We start from the raw sequence: 17,603 nt of genomic DNA, 5'->3' as shown, positions 1-17,603 counted from the left end.
ATAATCATTCTCATTCCACACTACTACCAAACATGCAAAATACTTTCACTAAAATCCATTACCATTTCCAAGTATTTGATACCCATTGAAATTACGATTCCCATGTGCGAACAAAAAACACCCTAAAAGTGAGCATTTATCAGTGGTCCACATTACATGGTCCAGTAGTATAATTTCCCAACACTATAGTTCCCATTACGTAAATAGTGCATTCACCATTAATTGGGTGTTTGGTCTAGTGGTATGATTCTTGCTTCGGGTGCAAGAGGTTGTGAGTTTGATTCTCACAACACCCCTGACCCTATTTTATTACCGCTTACAGCAAATCACATGTATTTTTATAATCTTTATTCCCATTATAGGATCATATATAACCAAACAGCATTATTGATAATCATTCTCATTCCACCCTACAACCAAACATGCAAAATACTTTCACTAAAGTCCATTACCATTACCAAGTATTTGATACCCATTTCTATTCTGATTTCCCTGTGCGAACCAAAAACATCCTAAAAGTGAGCATTTATCTAGGTTCAACATTACATGGTCCAATGGTATAATTTCCCAACACTATAGTTCCCATTACATAAATATTGCATTCACTATTAATTGGGTGTTTGGTTTAGTGGTATGATTTTTGCTTCGGGTGCAAGAGGTCAAGAGTTCGATTCTCACAACACCCCTCACTTTGTTGGTATATTTTACCGCTTACAGCAAATCACACTCACGCATATACTCAATCAATATCTCAACTTGATTTTGTGTTCTTGTATTTTTAAAATCTTTTATTCCCATTATAGGATCATGCATAACCAAACAGCATTATTGATAATCATTTTCATTCCACCCTATAACCAAACATGCAAAATACTTTTACTAAAATCCATTACCATTACCAAGTATTTGATACCCATTCCAATTCCGATTCCCCTGTGCGAACCAAAAAACACCCTAAAAGTGAGCATTTATCTGTGGTCAACATTACATGGTCCAATAGTATAATTTCCCAACACTATAGTTCCCATTACATAAATATTACATTTATCATCAATTGGGTGTTTGGTTTAGTGGTTTGATTCTTGCTTTGGGTGTAAGAGGTCGTGAGTTCGATTTTCACAACACCCCTCACCCTATTTGATTACCGCATACAGCAAATCACACCCACGCAAATACTCAATCCATCTCTCATCTTTATATTGTGTTCTTGTATTTTAAAATCTTTATTCCCATTATAGGATCATACATAACCAAACAGCATTATTGATAATCATTCTCATTCCACAATACTACCAAACATGCAAAATACTTTCACTAAAATCCATTACCATTTCCAAGTATTTGATACCCATTGAAATTACGATTCCCATGTGCGAACCAAAAACGCCCTAAACGTGAGCATTTATCTGTGGTCCACATTACATGGTCTAATAGTATAATTTCCCAACACTATAGTTCCCATTACGTATATAGTGCAATCGCCATCAATTGGGTGTTTGGTCTAGTGGTATGATTCTTGCTTCGGGTGCAAGAGGTTGTGAGTTTGATTCTCACAACACCCCTTACCCAATATTTTATTACCGCTAACAGCAAGTCACACTCACGCATATACACAATCAATCTCTCATCTTGATTTTGTGTTCTTGTATTTTTAAAATCTTTATTCCCATTATAGGATCATACATGACCAAACAGCATTATTGATAATCATTCTCATTCCACACTACTACCAAACATGCAAAATACTTTCACTAAAATCCATTACCATTTCCAAGTATTTGATACCCATTGAAATTACGATTCCCATGTGCGAACCAAAAACGCCCTAAACGTGAGCATTTATCTGTGGTCCACATTACATGGTCTAATAGTATAATTTCCCAACACTATAGTTCCCATTACGTATATAGTGCAATCGCCATCAATTGGGTGTTTGGTCTAGTGGTATGATTCTTGCTTCGGGTGCAAGAGGTTGTGAGTTTGATTCTCACAACACCCCTTACCCAATATTTTATTACCGCTAACAGCAAGTCACACTCACGCATATACACAATCAATCTCTCATCTTGATTTTGTGTTCTTGTATTTTTAAAATCTTTATTCCCATTATAGGATCATATATAACCAAACAGCATTATTGATAATCATTTTCATTCCACCCTACAACCAAACATGCAAAATACTTTCACTAAAGTCCATTACTATTACCAAGTATTTGATACCCATTCCTATTCCGATTTCCATGTGCGAACCAAAAACGCCCTAAAAGTGAGCATTTATCTGTGGTCCACATTACATGGTCTAATAGTATAATTTCCCAACACTATAGTTCCCATTACGTAAATATTGCATTCACCATCAATTGGGTGTTTGGTCTAGTGGTATGATTCTTGCTTTGGGTGTAAGAGGTCGTGAGTTCGATTCTCACAACACCCCTCACTTTGTTGGTATATTTTACCGCTTACAGCAAATCACTCTCACGCATATACTAAATCAATATCTCAACTTGATTTTGTGTTCTTGTATTTTTAAAATCTTTATTCCCATTATAGGATCATACATAACCAAACAGCATTATTGATAATCATTTTCATTCCACCCTTTAACCAAACATGCAAAATACTTTTACTAAAATCCATTACCATTACCAAGTATTTGATACCCATTCCAATTCCGATTCCCCTGTGCGAACCAAAAAACACCCTAAAAATGAGCATTTATCTGTGGTCAACATTACATGGTCCAATAGTATAATTTCCCAACACTATAGTTCCCATTACATAAATATTACATTTATCATCAATTGGGTGTTTGGTTTAGTGGTATGATTCTTGCTTTGGGTGTAAGAGGTCGTGAGTTCGATTCTCACAACACCCCTCACCCTATTTGATTTCCACTTATAGCAAATCACACCCACGCAAATACTCAATCAATCTCTCATCTTGATTTTGTGTTCTTGTATTTTTAAAATCTTTATTCTTATTATAGGATCATACATAACAAAACATCATTATTGATAATCATTCTCATTCCACACTACTACCAAACATGCAAAATACTTTCACTAAAATCCATTACCATTTCCAAGTATTTGATACCCATTGAAATTACGATTCCCATGTGCGAACAAAAAACACCCTAAAAGTGAGCATTTATCAGTGGTCCACATTACATGGTCCAGTAGTATAATTTCCCAACACTATAGTTCCCATTACGTAAATAGTGCATTCACCATTAATTGGGTGTTTGGTCTAGTGGTATGATTCTTGCTTCGGGTGCAAGAGGTTGTGAGTTTGATTCTCACAACACCCCTGACCCTATTTTATTACCGCTTACAGCAAATCACATGTATTTTTATAATCTTTATTCCCATTATAGGATCATATATAACCAAACAGCATTATTGATAATCATTCTCATTCCACCCTACAACCAAACATGCAAAATACTTTCACTAAAGTCCATTACCATTACCAAGTATTTGATACCCATTTCTATTCTGATTTCCCTGTGCGAACCAAAAACATCCTAAAAGTGAGCATTTATCTAGGTTCAACATTACATGGTCCAATGGTATAATTTCCCAACACTATAGTTCCCATTACATAAATATTGCATTCACTATTAATTGGGTGTTTGGTTTAGTGGTATGATTTTTGCTTCGGGTGCAAGAGGTCAAGAGTTCGATTCTCACAACACCCCTCACTTTGTTGGTATATTTTACCGCTTACAGCAAATCACACTCACGCATATACTCAATCAATATCTCAACTTGATTTTGTGTTCTTGTATTTTTAAAATCTTTTATTCCCATTATAGGATCATGCATAACCAAACAGCATTATTGATAATCATTTTCATTCCACCCTATAACCAAACATGCAAAATACTTTTACTAAAATCCATTACCATTACCAAGTATTTGATACCCATTCCAATTCCGATTCCCCTGTGCGAACCAAAAAACACCCTAAAAGTGAGCATTTATCTGTGGTCAACATTACATGGTCCAATAGTATAATTTCCCAACACTATAGTTCCCATTACATAAATATTACATTTATCATCAATTGGGTGTTTGGTTTAGTGGTTTGATTCTTGCTTTGGGTGTAAGAGGTCGTGAGTTCGATTTTCACAACACCCCTCACCCTATTTGATTACCGCATACAGCAAATCACACCCACGCAAATACTCAATCCATCTCTCATCTTTATATTGTGTTCTTGTATTTTAAAATCTTTATTCCCATTATAGGATCATACATAACCAAACAGCATTATTGATAATCATTCTCATTCCACAATACTACCAAACATGCAAAATACTTTCACTAAAATCCATTACCATTTCCAAGTATTTGATACCCATTGAAATTACGATTCCCATGTGCGAACCAAAAACGCCCTAAACGTGAGCATTTATCTGTGGTCCACATTACATGGTCTAATAGTATAATTTCCCAACACTATAGTTCCCATTACGTATATAGTGCAATCGCCATCAATTGGGTGTTTGGTCTAGTGGTATGATTCTTGCTTCGGGTGCAAGAGGTTGTGAGTTTGATTCTCACAACACCCCTTACCCAATATTTTATTACCGCTAACAGCAAGTCACACTCACGCATATACACAATCAATCTCTCATCTTGATTTTGTGTTCTTGTATTTTTAAAATCTTTATTCCCATTATAGGATCATACATGACCAAACAGCATTATTGATAATCATTCTCATTCCACACTACTACCAAACATGCAAAATACTTTCACTAAAATCCATTACCATTTCCAAGTATTTGATACCCATTGAAATTACGATTCCCATGTGCGAACAAAAAACACCCTAAAAGTGAGCATTTATCAGTGGTCCACATTACATGGTCCAGTAGTATAATTTCCCAACACTATAGTTCCCATTACGTAAATAGTGCATTCACCATCAATTGGGTGTTTGGTCTAGTGGTATGATTCTTGCTTTGGGTGCAAGAGGTCGTGAGTTCAATTCTCACAACACCCCTCACCTTATTTTATTACCGCTTATAGCAAATCACACCCACGCATATACTCAATCAATCTCTCATCTTGATATTGTGTTCTTGTATTTTTAAAATCTTTATTCCCATTATAGGATCATACATAACCAAACAGCATTATTGATAATCATTCTCATTCCACACTACTACCAAACATGCAAAATACTTTCACTAAAATCCATTACCATTTCTAAGTATTTGATACCCATTCAAATTACGATTCCCATGTGCGAACCAAAAACACTCTTAAAGTGAGCATTTATCTGTGATCCACATTACATGGTCCAATAGTATAATTTCCCAACACTATAGTTCCTATTACGAAATAGTGCATTCTCCATCAATTGGGTGTTTGGTCTAGTGGTATGATTCTTGCTTTGGGTGCAAGAGGTCGTGAGTTCGATTCTCACAACACCCCTCACCTTATTTTATTACCGCTTATAGCAAATCACACCCACGCATATACTCAATCAATCTCTCATCTTGATTTTGTGTTGTTGTATTTTTAAAATCTTTATTCCCATTATAGGATCATACATAACCAAACAGCATTATTGATAATCATTCTCATTCCACACTACTACCAAACATGCAAAATACTTTCACTAAAATCCATTACCATTTCTAAGTATTTGATACCCATTCAAATTACGATTCCCATGTGCGAACCAAAAACGCCCTAAAAGTGAGCATTTATCTGTGGTCCACATTACATGGTCCAGTAGTATAATTTCCCAACACTATAGTTCCCATTACGTAAATAGTGCATTCACCATCAATTGGGTGTTTGGTCTAGTGGTATGATTCTTGTTTCGAGTGCAAGAGGTCGTGAGTTTGATTTTCACAACACCCCTCACTTTATTTTATTACCGCTTATAGCAAATCACACCCACACATATACTCAATCAATCTCTCATCTTGATATTGTGTTCTTGTATTTTTAAAATCTTTATTCCCATTATAGGATCATACATAACCAAACAGCATTATTGATAATCATTCTCATTCCACACTACTTCCAAACATGCAAAATACTTTCACTAAAATCAATTACCATTTCCAAGTATTTGATACCCATTCAAATTACGATTCCCATGTGCGAACCAAAAACTCCCTAAAAGTGAGCATTTATCTGTGGTCCACATTACATGGTCCAATAGTATATTTTCCCAACACTATAGTTCCCATTATGTAAATAGTGCATACGCCATCAATTGGGTGTTTTTTCTAGTGGTATGATTCTTGCTTTGGGGGCAAGAGGTCGTGAGTTCGATTTTCACAACACCCCTCACCCTATTTAATTACTGCTTACAGCAAATCACACCCACGCATATACTCAATCCATCTCTCATCTTGATTTTGTGTTCTTGTAGAATATAAAATCTTTATTCCCATTATAGGATCATACATAACCAAACAACATTATTAATAATCATTCTCATTCCACCCTACAACCAAACATGCAAAATAATTTCACTAAAATCCATTACCATTACCAAGTATTTGATACACATTTCTATTCCGATTCCGATGTGCGAACCAAACACACCCTAAAAGTGAGCATTTATCTGTGGTCAACATTACGTGGTCCAATAGTATAATTTCCCAACACTATAGTTCCCATTACATAAATATTGCAATTACCATTAATTGGGTGTTTGGTCTAGTGGTATGATTCTTTCTTTGGGTGCAAGAGGTCGTGAGTTTGATTCTCACAACACCCCTCACCCAATATTTTATTACCGCTTACAGCAAGTCACACCCACGCATATACACCATCAATCTCTCATCTTGATTTTGTGTTCTTGTATTTTTAAAATCTTTATTCCCATTATAGGATCATACATAACCAAACAGCATTATTAATAATCATTCTCATTCCACACTACTACCAAACATGCAAAATACTTTCACTAAAATCCATTACCATTTCTAAGTATTTGATACCCATTCAAATTACGATTCCCATGTGCGAACCAAAAACTCCCTAAAAGTGAGCATTTATCTGTGGTCCACATTACATGGTCCAATAGTATATTTTCCCAACACTATAGTTCCCATTATGTAAATAGTGCATACGCCATCAATTGGGTGTTTTTTCTAGTGGTATGATTCTTGCTTTGGGGGCAAGAGGTCGTGAGTTCGATTTTCACAACACCCCTCACCCTATTTTATTACTGCTTACAGCAAATCACACCCACGCATATACTCAATCCATCTCTCATCTTGATTTTTTGTTCTTGTAGAATTTAAAATCTTTATTCCCATTATAGGATCATACATAACCAAACAACATTATTAATAATCATTCTCATTCCACCCTACAACCAAACATGCAAAATAATTTCACTAAAATCCATTACCATTACCAAGTATTTGATACACATTTCTATTCCGATTCCGATGTGCGAACCAAACACACCCTAAAAGTGAGCATTTATCTGTGGTCAACATTACGTGGTCCAATAGTATAATTTCCCAACACTATAGTTCCCATTACATAAATATTGCAATTACCATTAATTGGGTGTTTGGTCTAGTGGTATGATTCTTTCTTTGGGTGCAAGAGGTCGTGAGTTTGATTCTCACAACACCCCTCACCCAATATTTTATTACCGCTTACAGCAAGTCACACCCACGCATATACACCATCAATCTCTCATCTTGATTTTGTGTTCTTGTATTTTTAAAATCTTTATTCCCATTATAGGATCATACATAACCAAACAGCATTATTAATAATCATTCTCATTCCACACTACTACCAAACATGCAAAATACTTTCACTAAAATCCATTACCATTTCTAAGTATTTGATACCCATTCAAATTACGATTCCCATGTGCGAACCAAAAACTCCCTAAAAGTGAGCATTTATCTGTGGTCCACATTACATGGTCCAATAGTATATTTTCCCAACACTATAGTTCCCATTATGTAAATAGTGCATACGCCATCAATTGAGTGTTTTTTCTAGTGGTATGATTCTTGCTTTGGGGGCAAGAGGTCGTGAGTTCGATTTTCACAACACCCCTCACCCTATTTTATTACTGCTTACAGCAAATCACACCCACGCATATACTCAATCCATCTCTCATCTTGATTTTGTGTTCTTGTAGAATTTAAAATCTTTATTCCCATTATAGGATCATACATAACCAAACAACATTATTAATAATCATTCTCATTCCACCCTACAACCAAACATGCAAAATAATTTCACTAAAATCCATTACCATTACCAAGTATTTGATACACATTTCTATTCCGATTCCGATGTGCGAACCAAACACACCCTAAAAGTGAGCATTTATCTGTGGTCAACATTACGTGGTCCAATAGTATAATTTCCCAACACTATAGTTCCCATTACATAAATATTGCAATTACCATTAATTGGGTGTTTGGTCTAGTGGTATGATTCTTTCTTTGGGTGCAAGAGGTCGTGAGTTTGATTCTCACAACACCCCTCACCCAATATTTTATTACCGCTTACAGCAAGTCACACCCACGCATATACACCATCAATCTCTCATCTTGATTTTGTGTTCTTGTATTTTTAAAATCTTTATTCCCATTATAGGATCATACATAACCAAACAGCATTATTAATAATCATTCTCATTCCACACTACTACCAAACATGCAAAATACTTTCACTAAAATCCATTACCATTTCTAAGTATTTGATACCCATTCAAATTACGATTCCCATGTGCGAACCAAAAACTCCCTAAAAGTGAGCATTTATCTGTGGTCCACATTACATGGTCCAATAGTATATTTTCCCAACACTATAGTTCCCATTATGTAAATAGTGCATACGCCATCAATTGGGTGTTTTTTCTAGTGGTATGATTCTTGCTTTGGGGGCAAGAGGTCGTGAGTTCGATTTTCACAACACCCCTCACCCTATTTTATTACTGCTTACAGCAAATCACACCCACGCATATACTCAATCCATCTCTCATCTTGATTTTTTGTTCTTGTAGAATTTAAAATCTTTATTCCCATTATAGGATCATACATAACCAAACAACATTATTAATAATCATTCTCATTCCACCCTACAACCAAACATGCAAAATAATTTCACTAAAATCCATTACCATTACCAAGTATTTGATACACATTTCTATTCCGATTCCGATGTGCGAACCAAACACACCCTAAAAGTGAGCATTTATCTGTGGTCAACATTACGTGGTCCAATAGTATAATTTCCCAACACTATAGTTCCCATTACATAAATATTGCAATTACCATTAATTGGGTGTTTGGTCTAGTGGTATGATTCTTTCTTTGGGTGCAAGAGGTCGTGAGTTTGATTCTCACAACACCCCTCACCCAATATTTTATTACCGCTTACAGCAAGTCACACCCACGCATATACACCATCAATCTCTCATCTTGATTTTGTGTTCTTGTATTTTTAAAATCTTTATTCCCATTATAGGATCATACATAACCAAACAGCATTATTAATAATCATTCTCATTCCACACTACTACCAAACATGCAAAATACTTTCACTAAAATCCATTACCATTTCTAAGTATTTGATACCCATTCAAATTACGATTCCCATGTGCGAACCAAAAACTCCCTAAAAGTGAGCATTTATCTGTGGTCCACATTACATGGTCCAATAGTATATTTTCCCAACACTATAGTTCCCATTATGTAAATAGTGCATACGCCATCAATTGGGTGTTTTTTCTAGTGGTATGATTCTTGCTTTGGGGGCAAGAGGTCGTGAGTTCGATTTTCACAACACCCCTCACCCTATTTTATTACTGCTTACAGCAAATCACACCCACGCATATACTCAATCCATCTCTCATCTTGATTTTTTGTTCTTGTAGAATTTAAAATCTTTATTCCCATTATAGGATCATACATAACCAAACAACATTATTAATAATCATTCTCATTCCACCCTACAACCAAACATGCAAAATAATTTCACTAAAATCCATTACCATTACCAAGTATTTGATACACATTTCTATTCCGATTCCGATGTGCGAACCAAACACACCCTAAAAGTGAGCATTTATCTGTGGTCAACATTACGTGGTCCAATAGTATAATTTCCCAACACTATAGTTCCCATTACATAAATATTGCAATTACCATTAATTGGGTGTTTGGTCTAGTGGTATGATTCTTTGTTTGGGTGCAAGAGGTCGTGAGTTTGATTCTCACAACACCCCTCACCTAATATTTTATTACCGCTTACAGCAAGTCACACCCACGCATATACACCATCAATCTCTCATCTTGATTTTGTGTTCTTGTATTTTTAAAATCTTTATTCCCATTATAGGATCATACATAACCAAACAGCATTATTAATAATCATTCTCATTCCACACTACTACCAAACATGCAAAATACTTTCACTAAAATCCATTACCATTTCCAAGTATTTGATACCCATTCAAATTACGATTCCCATGTGCGAACCAAAAACACCCTAAAAGTGAGCATTTATCAGTGGTCCACATTACATGGTCCAGTATAATTTCCCAACACTATAGTTCCCATTACGTAAATAGTGCATTCATCATTAATTGGGTGTTTAGTCTAGTGGTATGATTTTTCCTTTGGGTGAAAGAGGTCGTGAGTTTGATTTTCACAATACCCCTGACCTTATTTTATTACCGCTTATATCAAATCACACCCACGCATATACTCAATCTATCATCTTGATTTTGTGTTCTTGTATTTTCAAAATCTTTATTCTTAATATAGGATCATACATAACCAAACATCATTATTGATAATCAATCTCATTCCACAATACTACCAAACATGTAAAATACTTTCACTAAAATCCATTACCATTTCCAAGTATTTGATACCCATTCAAATTACGATTCCCATGTGCGAACCAAAAACACTCTTAAAGTGAGCATTTATCTGTGATCCACATTACATGGTCCAATAGTATAATTTCCCAACACTATAGTTCCTATTACGAAATAGTGCATTTTCCATCAATTGGGTGTTTGGTCTAGTGGTATGATTCTTGCTTTGGGTGCAAGAGGTCGTGAGTTCGATTCTCACAACACCCCTCACCTTATTTTATTACCGCTTATAGCAAATCACACCCACGCATATACTCAATCAATCTCTCATCTTGATTTTGTGTTGTTGTATTTTTAAAATCTTTATTCTTATTATACGATCATACATAACCAAACAGCATTTTTGATAATCATTCTCATTCCACACTACTACCAAACATGCAAAATACTTTCACAAAAATCCATTACCATTTCCACAAGTATTTGATACCCATTCAAATTACGATTCCCATGTGCGAACCAAAAATACCCTAAAAGTGAGCATTTATCTGTGGTCCACATTACATGGTCCAATAGTATAATTTCCCAACACTATAGTTCCAATTACGTAAATAGTGCATTTGCTATCAATTGGGTGTTTGGTCTAGTGGTATGATTCTTGCTTTGGTTGCAAGAGGTTGTGAGTTCGATTCTCATAACACCCCTCACCTTATTTTATTACCGCTTATAGCAAATCACACCCACGCATATACTCAATCAATCTCTCATCTTGATTTTGTGTTGTTGTATTTTTAAAATCTTTATTCCCATTATAGGATCATACATAACCAAACAACATTTTTGATAATCATGCTCATTCCACACTACTACCAAACATGTAAAATACTTTCACTAAAATCAATTACCATTTCCAAGTATTTGATACCCATTCAAATTACGATTCCCATGTGCGAACCAAAAACACTCTAATGGCCCGTTTGGTTCGCGGAATAGGCCTGGAATGGAATAGCATTCCCAGTAATAGACCTATTCCGGTGTTTGGTAGAAATTTCTATTCCCGGGAACATTGTTCATGGGAACGACCTATTCCCCTTGTAAGGGGAATAGGGATTCCGGCCCCCCCTTAGGTATTAGGATATTCCTAAGTTGTCAGGAATAGCCTACAATTAAGATTTCCTATTTTACCCCTCAACTAAAACTAAAATTTACATTTCTTTAATTTTTATATGAATTTTTTTTTTGTCAGAACTCGTAACCATATTGATAAAAACAGTGAACAGAAAGTTGAAGGTCGAAGCATCATCATTGACATCATCATCATCCCAGTCATCTTCCCTGTTCCCACTGCTGGGTTACTTCTTTCCCCTACTCTATTTATTATATATTTTTTTTATAAATAAGTATATTAATTATATACATACATACATCAAAACACCAATATTGCCGCCACGACGCCACTGCCCACGCCGGAGGCCGCCGCAACAGTTCGCTGGAGAGGAGGACTTGGTCCAGATCTGCTGCTCATCGTCCAATTCACGCCGGAAAAAGGTCAACCGCCTTCGAGTTTCGCCGATCTACTCGTTGCTGTCTCAATCCGCCTTCACCGGAGCTCCACCATCGCCGCCGTCGCTGATTGAGGAAGCAAGAGAGGGAAGAAGGTAGAGAGAGTGAGGGTGGTGGCTTGTTCAAGGTAGAGAGACAGAGGGTCATCCAAGTTCACGGTGCTGGCTTGTTGCGTCTGCTAGATTGAACAAAGAGATAGACACAAGGAGGGGTTGAAGATGAACCAATAGTATGGGCTAAAATTTAGGTAAAATTATGGCTTATAAAATAGTTTATTTGAGCCCAAACATTTAGGTAAAATTATGGTTTATAAAATAGTTTATTTGAATTCCGAATAATAATAATAATAATAATAATAATAATAATAATAATAATAATAATAATAATAATAATAATAATAATAATAATATATTTTGTACAAGGGCATTTATGTCTTTTACCCATATATTCCATTTCTATTCCTTAACCAACCAAAAGTGGAAATATAATTCCTAAAGTCTATTCCACCGGCGAACCAAACAACAGAATACAATTTCTATTCTATTCCTTACCTATTCCATTCCCTTTGGAATATCATTCCTATTCCCTCCAAATTGATTCCGTGAACCAAACGGCCCATAAAAGTGAGCATTTATCTGTGGTCCACATTACATGGTCCAATAGTATAATTTCCCAACACTATAGTTCCCATTACGTAAATAGTGCATTTGTTATCAATTGGGTGTTTGGTGTAGTGGTATGATTCTTGCTTTGGGTGCAAGAGGTCGTGAGTTTGATTCTCACAACACCTCTCACTTTATTTCATTACCGTTTATAGCAAATCACACCCACGCATATACTCAATCTCTCATCTTGATTTTGTGTTCTTGTATTTTTAAAATCTTTATTCTTATTATAGGATCATACATAACCAAACAGCATTATTGATAATCATTCTCATTCCACACTACTACCAAACATGCAAAATACTTTCACAAAAATCCATTACCATTTCCACAAGTATTTGATACCCATTCAAATTACGATTCCCATGTGCGAACCAAAAATACCCTAAAAGTGAGCATTTATCTGTGGTTCACATTACATGGTCCAATAGTATAATTTCCCAACACTATAGTTCCAATTACGTAAATAGTGCATTTTCTATCAATGGGGTGTTTGGTTTAGTGGTATGATTCTTGCTTTGGGTGCAAGAGGTCATGAGTTCGATTCTCACAACACCCCGCACCTTATTTTATTACCGCTTATAGCAAATCACACCCACGCATATACTCAATCAATCTCTGATCTTGATTTTGTGTTCTTGTATTTTTAAAATCTTTATTCTTATTATAGGATCATACATAACGAAACAACATTATTGATAATCATTCTCATTCCACACTACTACCAAACATGCAAAATACTTTCAATAAAATCCATTACCATTTCCAAGTATTTGATACCCATTCAAATTACGATTCCCATGTGTGAACCAAAAACACCCTAAAAGTGAGCATTTATCAGTGGTCCACATTACATGGTCCAATAGTATAATTTCCCAACACTATAGTTCCCATTACGTAAATAGTGCATTTGTTATCAATTGGGTGTTTGGTGTAGTGGTATGATTCTTGCTTTGGGTGCAAGAGGTCGTGAGTTTGATTCTCACAACACCTCTCACTTTATTTCATTACCGTTTATAGCAAATCACACCCACGCATATACTCAATCTCTCATCTTGATTTTGTGTTCTTGTATTTTTAAAATCTTTATTCTTATTATAGGATCATACATAACCAAACAGCATTATTGATAATCATTCTCATTCCACACTACTACCAAACATGCAAAATACTTTCACAAAAATCCATTACCATTTCCACAAGTATTTGATACCCATTCAAATTACGATTCCCATGTGCGAACCAAAAACACCCTAAAAGTGAGCATTTATCTGTGGTCCGCATTACATGGTCCAATAGTATATTTTCCCAACACTATAGTTCCCATTATGTAAATAGTGCATACGCCATCAATTGGGTGTTTTGTCTAGTGGTATGATTCTTGCTTTGGGTGCAAGAGGTCGTGAGTTAGATTCTCACAACACCCCTGACCCTGCATACAGCAAATCACACCCACGCATATACTCAATCCATCTCTCATCTTGATTTTGTGTTCTTGTATATTTAAAATCTTTATTCCCATTATAGGATCATACATAACCAAACAACATTATTAATAATCATTCTCATTCCACCCTACAACCAAACATGCAAAATAATTTCACTAAAATTCATTACCATTACCAAGTATTTGCACATTTCTATTCCGATTCCGATGTGCGAACCAAACACACCCTAAAAGTGAGCATTTATCTGTGGTCCACATTACATGGTCCAATAGTATATTTTCCCAACACTATAGTTCCCATTACGTAAATAGTGCATTCACCATTAATTGGGTGTTTGGTCTAGTGGTATGATTCTTGCTTTGGGTGTAAGAGGTCGTGAGTTCGATTCTCACAACACCCCTCACTTTTATTTCATTACCGTTTATAGCAAATTACACCCACGCATATACCCAATCAATCTCTCATCTTGATTTTGTGTTGTTGTATTTTTAAAATCTTTATTCCCATTATAGGATCATAAATAACCAAACAACATTATTGATAATCATTCTCATTCCACAATACTACCAAACATGTAAAATACTTTCACTAAAATCCATTACCATTTCCAAGTATTTGATACCCATTCAAATTACGATTCCCATGTGCGAACCAAAAATACCCTAAAAGTGAGCATTTATCTGTGGTTCACATTACATGGTCCAATAGTATAATTTCCCAACACTATAGTTCCAATTACGTAAATAGTGCATTTTCTATCAATGGGGTGTTTGGTTTAGTGGTATGATTCTTGCTTTGGGTGCAAGAGGTCATGAGTTCGATTCTCACAACACCCCGCACCTTATTTTATTACCGCTTATAGCAAATCACACCCACGCATATACTCAATCAATCTCTGATCTTGATTTTGTGTTCTTGTATTTTTAAAATCTTTATTCTTATTATAGGATCATACATAACGAAACAACATTATTGATAATCATTCTCATTCCACACTACTACCAAACATGCAAAATACTTTCAATAAAATCCATTACCATTTCCAAGTATTTGATACCCATTCAAATTACGATTCCCATGTGTGAACCAAAAACACCCTAAAAGTGAGCATTTATCAGTGGTCCACATTACATGGTCCAATAGTATAATTTCCCAACACTATAGTTCCCATTACGTAAATAGTGCATTTGTTATCAATTGGGTGTTTGGTGTAGTGGTATGATTCTTGCTTTGGGTGCAAGAGGTCGTGAGTTTGATTCTCACAACACCTCTCACTTTATTTCATTACCGTTTATAGCAAATCACACCCACGCATATACTCAATCTCTCATCTTGATTTTGTGTTCTTGTATTTTTAAAATCTTTATTCTTATTATAGGATCATACATAACCAAACAGCATTATTGATAATCATTCTCATTCCACACTACTACCAAACATGCAAAATACTTTCACAAAAATCCATTACCATTTCCACAAGTATTTGATACCCATTCAAATTACGATTCCCATGTGCGAACCAAAAACACCCTAAAAGTGAGCATTTATCTGTGGTCCGCATTACATGGTCCAATAGTATATTTTCCCAACACTATAGTTCCCATTATGTAAATAGTGCATACGCCATCAATTGGGTGTTTTGTCTAGTGGTATGATTCTTGCTTTGGGTGCAAGAGGTCGTGAGTTAGATTCTCACAACACCCCTGACCCTGCATACAGCAAATCACACCCACGCATATACTCAATCCATCTCTCATCTTGATTTTGTGTTCTTGTATATTTAAAATCTTTATTCCCATTATAGGATCATACATAACCAAACAACATTATTAATAATCATTCTCATTCCACCCTACAACCAAACATGCAAAATAATTTCACTAAAATTCATTACCATTACCAAGTATTTGCACATTTCTATTCCGATTCCGATGTGCGAACCAAACACACCCTAAAAGTGAGCATTTATCTGTGGTCCACATTACATGGTCCAATAGTATATTTTCCCAACACTATAGTTCCCATTACGTAAATAGTGCATTCACCATTAATTGGGTGTTTGGTCTAGTGGTATGATTCTTGCTTTGGGTGCAAGAGGTCGTGAGTTCGATTCTCACAACACCCCTCACTTTTATTTCATTACCGTTTATAGCAAATTACACCCACGCATATACCCAATCAATCTCTCATCTTGATTTTGTGTTGTTGTATTTTTAAAATCTTTATTCCCATTATAGGATCATAAATAACCAAACAACATTATTGATAATCATTCTCATTCCACAATACTACCAAACATGTAAAATACTTTCACTAAAATCCATTACCATTTCCAAGTATTTGATACCCATTCAAATTACGATTCCCATGTGCGAACCAAAAATACCCTAAAAGTGAGCATTTATCTGTGGTTCACATTACATGGTCCAATAGTATAATTTCCCAACACTATAGTTCCAATTACGTAAATAGTGCATTTTCTATCAATGGGGTGTTTGGTTTAGTGGTATGATTCTTGCTTTGGGTGCAAGAGGTCATGAGTTCGATTCTCACAACACCCCTCACCTTATTTTATTACCGCTTATAGCAAATCACACCCACGCATATACTCAATCAATCTCTGATCTTGATTTTGTGTTCTTGTATTTTTAAAATCTTTATTCTTATTATAGGATCATACATAACGAAACAACATTATTGATAATCATTCTCATTCCACACTACTACCAAACATGCAAAATACTTTCAATAAAATCCATTACCATTTCCAAGTATTTGATACCCATTCAAATTACGATTCCCATGTGTGAACCAAAAACACCCTAAAAGTGAGCATTTATCAGTGGTCCACATTACATGGTCCAATAGTATAATTTCCCAACACTATAGTTCCCATTACGTAAATAGTGCATTTGTTATCAATTGGGTGTTTGGTGTAGTGGTATGATTCTTGCTTTGGGTGCAAGAGGTCGTGAGTTTGATTCTCACAACACCTCTCACTTTATTTCATTACCGTTTATAGCAAATCACACCCACGCATATACTCAATCTCTCATCTTGATTTTGTGTTCTTGTATTTTTAA

The 17,603-nt window shown here is 35.3% G+C and overlaps 27 non-coding genes across 27 annotated transcripts; all 27 read left to right on the top strand.

The window, feature by feature from the left end:
• The first annotated feature begins 224 nt into the window (after positions 1-224).
• Positions 225-296, top strand: TRNAP-CGG. Its single transcript has one exon. It is a non-coding gene; the product is annotated as a tRNA-Pro (tRNA).
• A 1,194-nt stretch (positions 297-1,490) lies between these two features.
• Positions 1,491-1,562, top strand: TRNAP-CGG. The gene has a single exon. It is a non-coding gene; the product is annotated as a tRNA-Pro (tRNA).
• Positions 1,563-1,927: 365 nt separating this feature from the next.
• Positions 1,928-1,999, top strand: TRNAP-CGG. The gene has a single exon. It is a non-coding gene; the product is annotated as a tRNA-Pro (tRNA).
• Positions 2,000-2,364: 365 nt separating this feature from the next.
• TRNAP-UGG lies at positions 2,365-2,436 on the top strand. Its single transcript has one exon. It is a non-coding gene; the product is annotated as a tRNA-Pro (tRNA).
• Positions 2,437-2,805: 369 nt separating this feature from the next.
• Positions 2,806-2,877, top strand: TRNAP-UGG. The gene has a single exon. It is a non-coding gene; the product is annotated as a tRNA-Pro (tRNA).
• A 363-nt stretch (positions 2,878-3,240) lies between these two features.
• On the top strand, positions 3,241-3,312 carry TRNAP-CGG. The gene has a single exon. It is a non-coding gene; the product is annotated as a tRNA-Pro (tRNA).
• A 1,194-nt stretch (positions 3,313-4,506) lies between these two features.
• TRNAP-CGG lies at positions 4,507-4,578 on the top strand. The gene has a single exon. It is a non-coding gene; the product is annotated as a tRNA-Pro (tRNA).
• Positions 4,579-4,943: 365 nt separating this feature from the next.
• Positions 4,944-5,015, top strand: TRNAP-UGG. Its single transcript has one exon. It is a non-coding gene; the product is annotated as a tRNA-Pro (tRNA).
• A 362-nt stretch (positions 5,016-5,377) lies between these two features.
• On the top strand, positions 5,378-5,449 carry TRNAP-UGG. The gene has a single exon. It is a non-coding gene; the product is annotated as a tRNA-Pro (tRNA).
• A 363-nt stretch (positions 5,450-5,812) lies between these two features.
• TRNAS-CGA lies at positions 5,813-5,884 on the top strand. Its single transcript has one exon. It is a non-coding gene; the product is annotated as a tRNA-Ser (tRNA).
• A 799-nt stretch (positions 5,885-6,683) lies between these two features.
• On the top strand, positions 6,684-6,755 carry TRNAP-UGG. The gene has a single exon. It is a non-coding gene; the product is annotated as a tRNA-Pro (tRNA).
• An 801-nt stretch (positions 6,756-7,556) lies between these two features.
• TRNAP-UGG lies at positions 7,557-7,628 on the top strand. Its single transcript has one exon. It is a non-coding gene; the product is annotated as a tRNA-Pro (tRNA).
• Positions 7,629-8,429: 801 nt separating this feature from the next.
• Positions 8,430-8,501, top strand: TRNAP-UGG. Its single transcript has one exon. It is a non-coding gene; the product is annotated as a tRNA-Pro (tRNA).
• Positions 8,502-9,302: 801 nt separating this feature from the next.
• TRNAP-UGG lies at positions 9,303-9,374 on the top strand. Its single transcript has one exon. It is a non-coding gene; the product is annotated as a tRNA-Pro (tRNA).
• Positions 9,375-11,039: 1,665 nt separating this feature from the next.
• Positions 11,040-11,111, top strand: TRNAP-UGG. The gene has a single exon. It is a non-coding gene; the product is annotated as a tRNA-Pro (tRNA).
• A 365-nt stretch (positions 11,112-11,476) lies between these two features.
• On the top strand, positions 11,477-11,548 carry TRNAP-UGG. Its single transcript has one exon. It is a non-coding gene; the product is annotated as a tRNA-Pro (tRNA).
• A 1,578-nt stretch (positions 11,549-13,126) lies between these two features.
• Positions 13,127-13,198, top strand: TRNAP-UGG. Its single transcript has one exon. It is a non-coding gene; the product is annotated as a tRNA-Pro (tRNA).
• A 361-nt stretch (positions 13,199-13,559) lies between these two features.
• TRNAP-UGG lies at positions 13,560-13,631 on the top strand. Its single transcript has one exon. It is a non-coding gene; the product is annotated as a tRNA-Pro (tRNA).
• A 363-nt stretch (positions 13,632-13,994) lies between these two features.
• Positions 13,995-14,066, top strand: TRNAP-UGG. The gene has a single exon. It is a non-coding gene; the product is annotated as a tRNA-Pro (tRNA).
• Positions 14,067-14,427: 361 nt separating this feature from the next.
• Positions 14,428-14,499, top strand: TRNAP-UGG. Its single transcript has one exon. It is a non-coding gene; the product is annotated as a tRNA-Pro (tRNA).
• A 349-nt stretch (positions 14,500-14,848) lies between these two features.
• Positions 14,849-14,920, top strand: TRNAP-UGG. The gene has a single exon. It is a non-coding gene; the product is annotated as a tRNA-Pro (tRNA).
• A 364-nt stretch (positions 14,921-15,284) lies between these two features.
• Positions 15,285-15,356, top strand: TRNAP-UGG. The gene has a single exon. It is a non-coding gene; the product is annotated as a tRNA-Pro (tRNA).
• Positions 15,357-15,719: 363 nt separating this feature from the next.
• TRNAP-UGG lies at positions 15,720-15,791 on the top strand. The gene has a single exon. It is a non-coding gene; the product is annotated as a tRNA-Pro (tRNA).
• Positions 15,792-16,152: 361 nt separating this feature from the next.
• Positions 16,153-16,224, top strand: TRNAP-UGG. Its single transcript has one exon. It is a non-coding gene; the product is annotated as a tRNA-Pro (tRNA).
• Positions 16,225-16,573: 349 nt separating this feature from the next.
• TRNAP-UGG lies at positions 16,574-16,645 on the top strand. Its single transcript has one exon. It is a non-coding gene; the product is annotated as a tRNA-Pro (tRNA).
• Positions 16,646-17,009: 364 nt separating this feature from the next.
• On the top strand, positions 17,010-17,081 carry TRNAP-UGG. The gene has a single exon. It is a non-coding gene; the product is annotated as a tRNA-Pro (tRNA).
• Positions 17,082-17,444: 363 nt separating this feature from the next.
• TRNAP-UGG lies at positions 17,445-17,516 on the top strand. The gene has a single exon. It is a non-coding gene; the product is annotated as a tRNA-Pro (tRNA).
• The last annotated feature ends 87 nt before the right edge of the window (positions 17,517-17,603 follow it).

The sequence above is a fragment of the Ipomoea nil genome, unplaced genomic scaffold, assembly GCF_001879475.1.
Source record: "Ipomoea nil cultivar Tokyo-kokei standard unplaced genomic scaffold, Asagao_1.1 scaffold2283, whole genome shotgun sequence".
Lineage (NCBI taxonomy): Eukaryota > Viridiplantae > Streptophyta > Magnoliopsida > Solanales > Convolvulaceae > Ipomoea > Ipomoea nil.
The sequence above is the reverse complement of the archived record's forward strand: the minus strand, read 5'-3'. Positions and strand labels throughout refer to the sequence as shown.